Below are 13186 nucleotides of genomic sequence, written 5' to 3'. Positions count from 1 at the left end.
GGATGGAGAGTCCACCACCTCTCTGGGTAACCTGTTCCAATGTTTTACTACCCTCCTAGTAAGAAAATTCTTCCTAATATCTAACCTAAACTTCTCTTGCTGAAACTTGACACCATTGCTCCTTGTTCTGTCATCTGCCACCTCTGAGAACAGTCTAGCTCCACCATCTTTGTAACCCCCCCTTCACGTAGTTGAAGGCTGCTATTAAATCCCCCCTCAGTCTTCTCTTCTCCAAACTGAATGAGCCCAGTTCCCTCAACCTCTCAGAAAACATGTACCTCAGCCCCATATTTATTTTCATGGCCCTGCACTAGACTCTTGCCAATTTATGCTGTCATATATACACACACACAAAGTAATGTTACACCATGGAATATATACACTGTCACACATATATATGCCAACACACAGTAATGTTGCCTTGCGCATGTAAGTGCTAATGGTTCTCTTTATAGTTATGCCTATTATAGTGGGTCTCAACATTTTTAGATTTGAGACATCCTTTGTAGACTCAAGGCACCCCTCAGAAAATCCCAGCTCTTAGCTTTCACTCATTTTCTACTACAGACAAGTACTGGACTGTTGCAAAGAAATCAGAAAGACTACAACAGGGTAGAATGTTTTTTACACTATGGATTCCTGCTTGAAATATCTAACTTTATCTTGTGAATTGTGTGTAGGTGTTTGTGCACCTAACAGTTCTCATATTGCACTGTTAAAAGGATCTCATGGCACCCTAGTTGAGAATCACTGGCCTAAAAACTAGGTCTACATGTTGTGCATGTTTCTATGTAGCAAATGCACACACCTTCACTGTAATTCCCCTCCATGTACTTGAGTGCAGGAACAGCCCAAACATTTGCTTGCTACATTTGGTTATTATGTTGTTCTGAAGCTAGCTGAGGCTGCTTTGTCCTTGTGCACTTACAGCAATCAAAATAAACATGTTATGGTAAGAACCTCTTTAATCTTTATGAAACTGAAAACAAAAGACAGGTGGCAACCTGGCAGTTTTCTTTCTAAGATTATAGAATATTTACTGAGGCTGTTTGACTGAATTGAATCTAATTGTCGTTTTCTGTTTGTATGGACAGGGCCCATTCTTTTGGGGGTACTTGAGACTGCATATGACAGGGGTGGGCAAAGTCTGGCCTGTGGGCTGGATCCAGCTGGCAATGGACTCCATTTTCCAGTGGCCCCTGCCAGGGTGGCTGGAGCCGGTTTCCATGGTGATTCCAGCAGCAGCTGTGCTGTGATAGTGTAGGGCCAGGGTTTCCATGGAGACTGGCCCCAGCAGCGCTGGCAGGCAGCAACAGTGTCAGGCTCTTCCTGGTGGGGGGCTATTGTGCTGCAGGCAGGACCTGGGTGCTGAGCTGCCGCTCCCTGTGTAGGGCAGGCAGTGGTGGTGGTGGCAGCACCACTGGGAGGGGTGGCTACAGGGGGTTACGAGGAATTTGGGGGGGGGGGCAGTAGCCACCCCAAGACCCTATAGCACCTCCCTTGCTGGCAGGGCACAGAGCTGCTCCAGAGCCCAGCTGGGATCTTGCAGTGGTGACAGGATGGTCCAGAGCCATGATCTGCAGCCTGCATGCCCTGGGCAGGGGCATGTAGGCAGCAGATCACGGCTCTGCCCTGGCTTCAAACCATGCTGTCACTGCTGCAAGGAGGCAGGGTAGAGTCATGATTTGCTTCCTGCACATCCCTTCCCAGGGCATGCAGGCTGCAGATCGTGGCTGTGTCCTGGCTCTGGACTGCATTATCACCACTGCAAGATCTCAGCTGGGCTCCGGAGCAGCTCCTCAACCTCCTGCGTGCCCTGCCAGCACTGCTGGGGTCAGTCTCCATGAAAAGCCTGGCCTTGCGCTATCACAGTGCGGCTGCTGCTGTGGTCTCCATGGAAACTGGCCCCAGCCATGCAGGCAGGGGCTACTGGGAAATGTAGTCCTGCTGCTGCCCAGATCCGCCACTTTGCCCACCTCTGGCATATGAGATAAACAGTTTGGTAGTTGTATTGGTTGGATCTTATGTCAAATTTCTGCATAACAGCATAGCTTAGACTGATTTCACAGAAATAAAGGAAATCCCCTAAACTCTTAGGGTGGCTTACTGAAAATATTTATGGTAATGTCATTCACACACAAGGTAAGGTCTCTCTCAGGGAGGTCCCAAAATTCTAACTGAGATACCTGCTTGAAAATACCTTTTGAAACAAATATTAGTACTAAGAAAAATATTTAGATCAATCAACATGAGCCAACAACAAAAAATATTTTATTCGTGTAATTCACACATCACTTTTTAGAAATCAATAAAAAAGAAAAATTATAGATAATATTTCTATAATGAGGCATTTGAGGAGCAGCTACAGGGGTTTAGAAGATCTGGAGAGTTATCTGTATTTGTCAATCTAAGGGACAGACAATTTTAAGGGTGGCAGTGCAATTTATATTTTACAGAAAACTTCAAAAGTCTTCTATAACTGATTGGCAAGTTGTTGGGGGTTTTTTAACTTTTGAAGAAACACTGTCAAGATTTGACCCCAAACCTTAGTTAAGAGAACTGTTTTTCTAAAACGGAAGTCCAATAGAGCTATTTCCACAATTAAAAAATACAAACAAACTACCCGTTTGCAAATCTCTTATGACTATGAATAAAAATGAAGCTGATGGATGAAATTTTATGAGGAAGAATGCTAAATCCTGCATTTATGAGAGAAAAAAGCAAATGCACAAATACAAATTGGGGAACATTGACATAGGCTGCAGGATAGCAGAATAGAATCTAGGGTTACAGCAGACTGTCAACTGAATGTGAATCAACAATGTAGTATTGTTGCAACAACTTTTAATAGCATACTGTGGTGTATTAATAGAGATGTCATTTGCCAGTCATGCTGAATGATTCTTCCACTCTGTTCAGCATTGGTGAGACCCCCCACCTGCAATACTGAGTGCTGTGCTTTAAGAAAGACATGGGCAAATTGGAAAGAGTCTGGAAAAGAGAAACAAAAATGAGGTCTAGAAAATGTGACATATTAGAAATGGTTGGAAGAACTGGGGTTATTTAACTGAGGAAAGTGAAAACTGAGGTGGGATTTGATAAGCATTCAAGTGTGAAAAAGGTTACTTAAGAAGAAAGATCATAAGCAGAGGGAGAAAAAAGTTTTGGGGGAGGGGGCTGAACACGTGGGGGAAGGGCAGGGGGAGGGGAAAGGTCCAAGGGAAGTGGGGGAGGGAGTGGGCCTAGGACCAGGCAGGGATAGGGAGGGAGTGGAGCAGAGCCAGGCCCAGGATCGAGATTGAGGCCCAGGCCTGCTGTGCTGATCCCTCCCCCTGCATCCAGGATCATTGCCTGGTGCTGGAGCCCCTTCCACCAATGAATCCACCCTGCAGACCCGCGCTGGCCCTGCTGCCTCCCTGTACCAGCCCTGGCTCCACACCACACAGGGGGGCTGGAGCCTGGGGGGTGGAGCAGTGCCAGCCTCGGCTGCACCACAGGCCAGAGCGAACAGAGCCCCTGGGACCCCCGCACCTATCCCACCCCGAGTCATTATTCTTCTCCAGGGGGCATGGGGAGGGGGTGATGGGTCCCACCTCTGCATGCATCCCGGGAGTGCATGGAGGGCATGTGCTTCTGGATCTGTGTGAGGCAGGGCAGAGTGCTGCTGCAGGCTGGGGCAGAGGCTATGCTGGGCTCTTCCTAACCTGGCTTCCCCACTCTCTGCCAGGAATATCCCAGTGCAGCCCCAGCCTGCAGTGGCAGCCTGCCCTGCCCCATTCAGATCTGGGGGCATACACCCCCTGTGCCTTCCAGGATGTGGGTAGCAGCAGGAGCCATGCCCCCTCAGATGAGCCGCTTGTGGTTCAGTCCCACGTCCCACCAGCTGTGCAGCATCTGCCCTTGCCCCAGCTCCACTCCCTTCCCACTCCTGCTGCGCCAGAAGTCCTCGGGTGAGCTGCCCAGCAGCCCTACCGCTGTCTCGCTTTTCTGGGGGCTGAGCCCCATTATCCCCCTCCTTCCACCACCTGTGATGGTGATAATTTTTCTCTGTGTCATCAGGGGAAAAAATAAGAGGTAATAGGTTTAAATTGCAACCAGGGAAATTAGGTTAGATATTAGAAAGAATGGTTAATTATTGGAACAGATTACATTGAGAAGTTATATATGAAATGTCCTTCACTTGAAAATTTTGTGGATGAAATCTATGGACTGATTTGCTATGAACTTCAATGGGGCCAAGATTTCACTCTCTCTTCAAGTGTTTTTAATAACAGGATTAAAGAAATATATCAATGATATGTGAATCATAGATTATGTAGTAAAGATTTTAAGATGTGTCTGTCTACAGCAGTATGTGGGTAGTCTCCATGAACTTATGTATGAGCATATAGAAACCAAGTCAGTTCATGGAGACTACAGTAGATGAGTTTGTCACTGCTACTCTTTGGAATTTGTCAAAAGTTAACTGAAACTAGATCGTCTCGTTATTCATTTTCAAATAAATGAGAGCCACCAGTCTCTCTGTACAGCCAAGTTTTCAAGGATAATTATTAATAAAGGCAAACCTCCCTGCCTAACATAAATAGCCAGGAAGCTGTACAGCATAGAATACAAAATGAGATCATAAAAAAAGTTATGATCAAAGAAATATAACTGATCAAGAGAGTGAGTACAGAAAGTGTGGAGTGGGGGAGAAATTAAAATGAGGAAAATAACTGTAATAAGTTCATTGTTTTCTGGCCCTGTCTCCCTTGTTGCAGTGTTGCTCAAATCCTGCTCTTATCTAGAGGAGCAAAAAAAAGACCCATTTCAAACCATTTGCTAATTTTGATCTTCAATATAGTTGTGCAAGTGTAGAGCAGCACCATCTTCCTAAATATTACCTATGCTTTCCTCTCCTAAGTGATACAAAATAGGTTTTCTACTCACTGGACATGTCTACACATGGCGTTAATGCAACTGAATATACTCTGGCTCAATTTGAGCTGGAGTAAACATCCTTATGTCACTGTCTACACGTGCATCTAAGCACAGTAATTTACTGCGCTGTTGGATACCAGTTATATGTGGTGGAACTATCCAGCAGCATAGTAAATTAGTCTCCTGTGCCGTAGTTGTCACACACATGTAGATGGTGATGCTTTACTGTATAACAGTTTAGTCTGTTGTGCAGTAAAGTGTCTAACGTAGATGCATCCACTGTGAATTAGGGAAGCAAACTATTAAACATCACTCAGGGACTCTCTTTACAAGGGAGAGCACCTTACCAATGTTAGTGGTTCCCTTTGTTTTAAAAGAGTTATTTTCTTCCATTTCTACTTTTAGGAATTTACACATTGAATAATATAAATAATGGATATTGTCAAGGGTTGAACTGGAAAAGTTCTAAGCTCTAGCCTTATACTAAGCTCCAGCCACTTGAAACATTAACACATCTTTGCCAGGGGTGGGTCCAAGATTAGGAAAGGAGGGGTGCAGGAACAGCAGCCTGTGCTTTGGGGGTGGCTGCAACCCTGATGCCCAGCCTCTCCTCTTCTACTTCCCTTGCACCCGCTGGCATGGGTAGATCAGGTAGAGTGGGCGTCAGGGAACTTTTTGAAGTCATGAAACCAGATTAGAGTCTCACCCCCCTCTTCCTCCCTGGTTAGAGTCTTGTCCTCTCTCCTTGAGTTTGGCTCCCTCCTTTAGTTCTATGTTTGATTCCTTATTTGTATATGCCACAGACCTCACTTACTCAGTTCCTGTCCTATAGTTTGTTGATCAGACAGGGTAAGGTAAATGTTGGCCTTCTCCCAATTTCCATTCATTTACGACTCCAAAATGAAACAACACTTATACTGTATTGGTAGACGAACAGTGTATGCTACATTTATGCAGGGACATGCAAGGGGTTGAATTATATAATCCTTGAGGTCCCTTCCAGGGGACTTGATTATTCTAAATCTCTTTAATACAATTATATTTCTCTATCTGAGCTGGTTGGCTTTAAAATAATTAACATTGATGCTTCAATCATCATAATTAGGTTTGAGACATAACATGGAGCACTGAGTACTTCTTTAAGAGTTATTATTTCATACTATCTGCAGATGTAGGAAGACATCTCAACATCTCCTTTGTTGTAGTTTTCTACCATAATCTTCATGTCCAGGGATTTACAAATATTCTTCTTAAAAAAGAAAAAATAAACTAAGATGCGGGGACACAAGGTGACAGTGGAAAATAGTCTCTGGAAAAATAAAGTGCCTTGCCTGGCCACAAGTAATCCAGTAATCCAGACCAGTTTGGTTGCTGTAGATAATCCAGTAAATCCACTTTATAAACATGTTTTTTGGTACGTCACTTATGATAGCAAGACCTTCACTTCATTGGTGCTCTGTCATAAGCTAATTACAACAGGGGCATTGTATTACTAGGAGCCTTCCTTTTTCCTAGAGAGAATGTTTATTGCATCATAAAAGAACAGCGTACTTGCTTTTTCATCAATTATATTTCCGTGTCTCTCCTTCTTAAGAAGAACAGTTCCTCTGTAAACTGTCAAAGTGATTTGTAGAGCAATATTCTTTATGCCCATCCAGTGGCTTAACTCCAGTATTTGAGATGTGGGCAAGTCTGAAAAAGAAGACATAGTTGGCTGGAACTGAATCATTACAGATTTCTGGGCACTTTGTGGGATTAATGCAGCATTTCAGGTTGGTGCTGCTCCTTATAAATGCAGTTATGTCTGAATGCTTTAACACAATATTATACCCTTGTTTTTGTTTTTTTAAGTGGAGATAGGTTTTAACATCTAAACTGAGGCTGATCATCAAAGACTGATATAAAAACAATGAAATGGCATATAAGCGGGTTTAAAGATCAGGTTACACTGTGATCACGTTCGTTCTCGTTACATTATCAGCTGTTCTGTGTTGCAGAGACTATCTTTTTTCTACATGCTCTGTGTCTCTACAGCACAAAACAATAGGGTCCAAGTTCACAATGTATGAAAGCTTGGACAGATGATTAGGGAGGAGTATAAGAATATTGCTCAGGCATGCAGGGATAAAGTCAGGAAGGCCAAAATGCAATTGGTGTTGCAGCTAGCTAGAAAGAAGAAGGGTAATGAGAAGGATTGCTACAAGTATTTTAGCAACAAGAGGAAGGTCAGGGCAAGTGTGGGTCCCTGACCGAATGGGGAAAGCAACTTAGTGACGGATGATGAAAAAAAGGCTATAGTACTCAATGCCTTTTTTACCTTGGTCTTCACAGGCAAGATCAGCTCCCAGACTACTGCACCAGTCAGCACAGTTTCAGAAGAAGGTGAGCAGCCCTCAGTGGTGAAAGAACGGGTTAGGGACTATCTAGAAAAGCTGGATGTGTACAAATATATGGGGCCAGATGCAATGCATCCAAGGATGCTGAGAGTTGGCTGATGCGATTGCAGAGCCACTAGCTATCAGCTTTGAAAACTCGTGATCAGGGTTGATCCTGGACAACTGGAAAATGGCAACTATAATGCCCATCTTCAAGAAAGGGAAAAAGGAGAATCCAGGGAACTGCAGACCAATCAGCCTTACCTCAGTCCCTGGAAAAAAATTAATGGATTCCTCCAGGAATCCATTTCTAAGCACTTGAAGGAGAAGAAAGTGACCAGGAACAGCCAGCATGGCTTCACCAAGGGCAAGTCATGCCTCACCAACCTGACTGCTTTCTATGGTAAGATAGAAGCAGTAAGCTTGATATACCTTAACTTTAGCAAGGCTTTTGATACCGTCTCCTACAGCATTCTTGCAAGCAAGCTGAAGAAGTATGGGTTGGATGAATGAACTGTCAGGTCGACAGAAAGCTGGCTGGATTGTTAGGCTCAACGGGTAGGGAGCAAGGACTCAAGGTTTAGTTGGCAGGCGGTATCAAGTAGAGTGCCCCAGGCGTTGGTCCTGGTGTTGGTTTTGTTCAATAGCTTCATTAACAATCTGGAAGACAGGATGGAGTGCACCCTTAGCAAGTTCGTGGATGACACCAAGCTGGCAATGTAGTAGATATGCTGGAGGGAAAGGCTAGGATTCACAGTGACCTAAACAAATTGAAGGATCGGACCAAAATAAATCTCATGAGATTCAGTAAGGACAAGTGCAAATCCTGTACTTATGACAGAAAAATCCCATGTACCCCTACAGGCTTGGAATCAACTGGCTAAGCAGCAGCTCTGCAGAAAAGGACCTGGGGGTTACAGTGGACAGTAAGATGGATATGAGTCAACAGTGTGCCCTTGTTGCCAAGAAGGCTAACAGTATACTGGGCTGCATTAGTAGGACCGTTGCTATCAGATTGAGGGAAATAATTATTCCCCTCTATTCTGCATTGGTGAGGCCACATCTGGAGTACCAAGTCCAGTTTTGGGCCTCCCACTATGGAAAGATATGGACAAGTTGGAGAGAGTTGAGTGGAGGGCAATGAAAATGGTTAGCGGATTAGGGCACATGGCTTTTGAGGAGAGGTTGAGGAAACTGCACTTATTTATTTATTAAGAGAAGACTGAGGTGAGATATATCAGCTGCCTTTAACTACTTGATGGTTCCCAAGAGGATGGAGCTAAACTGTTCTCAGTAGTGGCAGATGACAAAACAAGGAGCAATGGTCTCAAGTTGCAGCAAGGAAAGTTTAAGTTGGATATTAGGAAAAACTTTCTCACCAGAAAGGTAAGGGACTGGAATGGGTTACTTACAGAGGTGGTGGAATCTCCATCCTTCAAGGATTTGAAGGCCCGGCTCGACAGAACCCTTGCTGGAATGATTTCATTGGGGATGGTCCTGCTTTGAGCAGGGGGTTGGACTAGATGACCTCCTGAGGTCCCTTCCAACCCTCATTTTCTATGATTCTGTGCTCACAGGTGCTACTGCAATACAAATAAATACTGCTGGCAATCAGAGCCACTTCTTTAGGATTCATGAAAGCATACCTTTCAAGCATATTACTTGGACTCTAAGAATCAACTCTCCAAAACACTGTCTCATGTAGGACAAGAGAAAAAATTGCTAGAGTACTGCTCTGTGCTTAGGTATTCATTCAGAACAGAGTAGGTATTCATTAAAAGTCAAAGGGAATGCCTGTTTTGTTGACTCATTTGGCCCTTTTTGCTTTCCGGGTTGTAAGTATTCTAATATAATAAAAGCTTCAGTCTGTCTGTCTGTCCATAATGCTCAGGGCCAACTGTGCATTGCTGCCAAGAGGGCACGTGCCAATTTTCTGTGAGGGCCCTGGAGCCTTATGGACAGAGGGAGCGAGGGAGTTGCTGCAGCATCCCCCATGCCCACTGCCACCAACAGCTGGCAGGGAGGGGAGCAGGAAGGGAAAGGGGAGGTTTCTGGTGGCAGCACCCCTCTGCCACTGCTGTGCCCCACCTTCTGCTGCCACTGCCCAGCCCTAACAACAGCCAGCAGAGAGGGGGAGGAGGCAGGGAGGGAGGTGGGGCAGTGGGGGGAGAAGGGGGATGTTGCACACGGCCAGATGCAGATGCAGTGCGGAGCACTGGGTGTCAGCAACCACTGGGTGCAAGCTCCCTTTGCCCCTGTTCCTGGTAGCCGGTGGTGGTGCAGGGCAGTTCAGTAAGACCCTACAGTATTAAATACCTTTACTTTCTTCACTCCGCCTCTATTCTCTATTCCAAACTCAGGCAGAGGTAGCACTTATCTGTTGCACATTTTTTTTCACCTTTTTTGAATACTTAACAATGACCTCAGCAAAGCTGAGACAGAATAATACCCCAAATAAATTGACTATGACAGTCAGATGTGCTGAACTGGTGCTACAAAACAATGGCTGTTAGAACTGGAACCGAGTGCCTTCTGAAGGGTGTTGGGAGCGGGCGGGAGCTGCACTGTGCTGTGCAGCATTAGCACTGAGGGCCACAGCCCCCAACATTCACCTTACCCCACCCTGCCCCCAGAGCCACCCATCCCAGTGTGTCCACACACAGGAGAGGGGGTGTGGGTCTCCTGGCCTTAGGCAGCCCAGCCTGTGTACATGCATGGCTGCAGGGACACAAAGGGGCAGCAGCTCCTTCCCAGGCAGTGCAACAAGGGTTGGGGAAGTGAGACAAAGCCATGGGCAGCTGGGGCAGAGGGAGGGAGGGAGGAGGGGAAGGGGGCTGCTTCAGCATGATGAAGAGTGGGGGAGGTGGGAGGTCCTGGGAGGGGAAGGGATGTGCCTGGGCTGGTGTGTGCATGTGTGTGTGTGTATGTGCATGTGTGCATATGTCTGTGTCTGCACCTGAGTGCATGTGTGTGCATCTGTACCTCAGTGCATGCATCTGTATGTCTGCGTGTACACATCAGGGCATCTGTATGATTCTGTGTGTGCGTCTGTGTCTGGTGTGTGCATGCATGTATCTCTATTCACAGCAGGGAGACTGCATTTGTGTCTTTGTGTCCATGTGCAGAGTGAGTGAGTAGAGTGTGCACCCGTCTGCATGTGTGTGTGCGTGTGTCTGTGTGCATGCATGTTAGTGCGTGTGCATGCATGTGTGTTCATGCATGTGTGTGCATGTGTCTGTGTTCATGGCAGGAGGGAAAGTGTGTTTGTCTCTTTGTGTCCATGTGCAGAGAGTGAGTGAAAGTAGCGTGCACCCATCTGTGTGTGTGTGCCATGTGTCTGTGTGCATGCACATGTGTCTGTGTGTGTCTGTGTTCATGGCAGGAGGGAAAGTGTGTTTGTCTCTTTGTGTCCATGTGCAGAGAGTGAGTGAAAGTAGCGTGCACCCATCTGTGTGTGTGTATGTGCCTGTGTATGTGTATGTTTGGCCATAGCGGGGGTGGGGGCAGGGAGAAGAGGCGGGCATGTGCCCCTCCACCCCCAGCCCTGCAGGGTCCCCCTAGCCTCTCCTGCCAACTCCAGGAAGGGAAGGGGCCTGCCCCCCCACCATAGCCCAGCGCTCATGGGCTGAGGGGGCCTCCAAGTGTGTGTTTGCCCAGGGCCCCAGTGCACATTCATCCACCTCTGGCTGCCAGCCTGGACATAGAGCTAAGGGAGGAGTTGGCACAGGGTCGAATGCACAGCAGCGGGGTGTGGGGGCAGTGCTCCCATCCCCATCCACCCTTCCCCAGCCCATTCTTGATGGGCGTTGGGCTAGTATTTTAATCTAAGTGAGGAACACATAGTTTTGATCCAAATTCCCAACACCACAGGCTCAAACAGATGTAGCATTTCCCTTGAGAAAAAGCCTTTTGTCCCAGAATCCACCCAGGGTGGTCAACCTGTAGCAAGTGTGCCACAAAGGTATGGGCAGCCTCTGCATGTGGCACATGGCAGATCACGGAAGGGACAGGTAGCATAGAGACAGAAAGTAGAGCAGGAGATTAGGTAGGGAGCAACACAGGATGGAAAGCAGAGCAACGGATAAGGCAGGAAGAGGATCAGAGTGGTACTTGGGGAGATCGTGGGGCTAATTTGTGCCTCCCCCTGCTACATTGTCCTACTTTATGTACCTGTGGAGTATGCAACATAAAATGTCCTAACACCGTTCCCCTCAAAACAGTGCTGTGTACATCTGTGAGTTAGTCATGGCTTATCCAGTTATTCCAGCAGAGCTGACCCCTGCAGGGTGCCGGGCCCAGAGCAAATCAGCCCATATGGGGCTCCGCCACACTGCGATCCCACAGGCCCCGGACCCAAAGAAGCTGCTGCTGCCGATCCCAGCGGTGGCATTGGTGAGGAGGTAAGTAACAAGCGGCTGGATGCGAAGTTGCTGCTCCACCTGGCTCCTCACCACCACTGCTCCACCCCACTCTGCAGGGCCCCACAAAGCATGGGGCCCGAGGTGGTCACCCTGATTTACCGCCCCCCCCCCCCGGGATGGCCCTGCAGTGACAAGCCTGTGGGGTTGCATGGACTTCTCCAGAGGGGAGTAGCAGTGCAACTTGGAAGGGCGATATGTGTCAAGGGCTGTTCTGCTCCCTGTGTGGTCAGCTCAGTGCTGGGCAGCCCCAGCCCCATTCCCTCCCTGCACCTCGGGCCTCAATCTACCCCCTGCCACAGCCCCTTTCTTCACAACATACTTGCCAGCCAGACCCAGCTGCACTCCTGGCCATCTGCGTGGTGTGCTGCAGCTGTGCACAGGCTCGCAGCATTTATCAGCCACATTTGGTCTGCATACCCCGTAGGACCTTTTTAAGTACCCCTAGGGGTAAATGTACCCCTGGTTGACAACCACTGTGTGATAGTGTATCCAGTATCTGGGGTGGTGTTTTCAATATTATTCAGCCTAGGATTAGTTGTGCTGCCACTGAAGACAGATGGAGTACTATAAACCTCAGTAAAGGTTGAGTTAAGCCTATATTTTGTGCCTTTGAAAATCCCATCCTGGGTGTTCCTTAACCTCTGATAGGGTTTACAATGGATTCTTTATTACAGTCAGTCTGATGACCTCCTGAGGTCCCTTCCAACCTTAATTTTCTATGATTCTATGAAATATAAATGAACATTTGTATAAAACATTGGTGATCAAGTCCTGATACCCCTGAAGTTCTATAGAAAAATGATTGATTTCATTGGTTTCTCTTTTTTGTTTTTAAGGCAAAAGGTAGAAAGCAAGCATTTAATTGTGTGGAAATCTGTTGTCATCGGCATCAGTCCCTCAATATGAGGACGACTGTCTTCCAGACAAGAATCACATGACTATTAACATCCAGCTAATGCGACTACTGTTCCATAGCAGCATTATACCCAGTACTACACATGTTCATACAGCACATTTGTTACTGCGCTGTCATTTATTACTTCCTCTTGGAAGTACTAAATGACAGTGCAATAACAGCCAGTACTGTGCCATGCACATGACACATGATTATTTTTAGCTGCTGTGTCACTATAGTAACACACTATAATGAGAGAGCAGAGAGAGCACATTTCTATGGCAGTATAGCTGTAGTGTCACAGTTCTTGCCTGTGGACACTATATGTTGCCATAGTGCATTGCTACGGCCACGTATCGTCATGTGTAGACATGCCCACTTAGTAGTTGTTAACTGGATCCCTAAGATACATCTGTTTTTACACATTGGCTGAAGTACTTCACATGCCAATACAGAAACCTCAGTTTCCATAATAATTTTAGGCTAAAGTGTAAAATGCATGGGATTGCTGTAAACATGGATTGATTTTAATATATTGGGATTGTCCTTTCAGCACAAAATCAATTTGCCAGTTT

Source organism: Crocodylus porosus, unplaced genomic scaffold (genome assembly GCF_001723895.1).
Source record: "Crocodylus porosus isolate Cpor-Errol unplaced genomic scaffold, CroPor_comp1, whole genome shotgun sequence".
Lineage (NCBI taxonomy): Eukaryota > Metazoa > Chordata > Crocodylia > Crocodylidae > Crocodylus > Crocodylus porosus.
The sequence above is the reverse complement of the archived record's forward strand: the minus strand, read 5'-3'. Positions refer to the sequence as shown.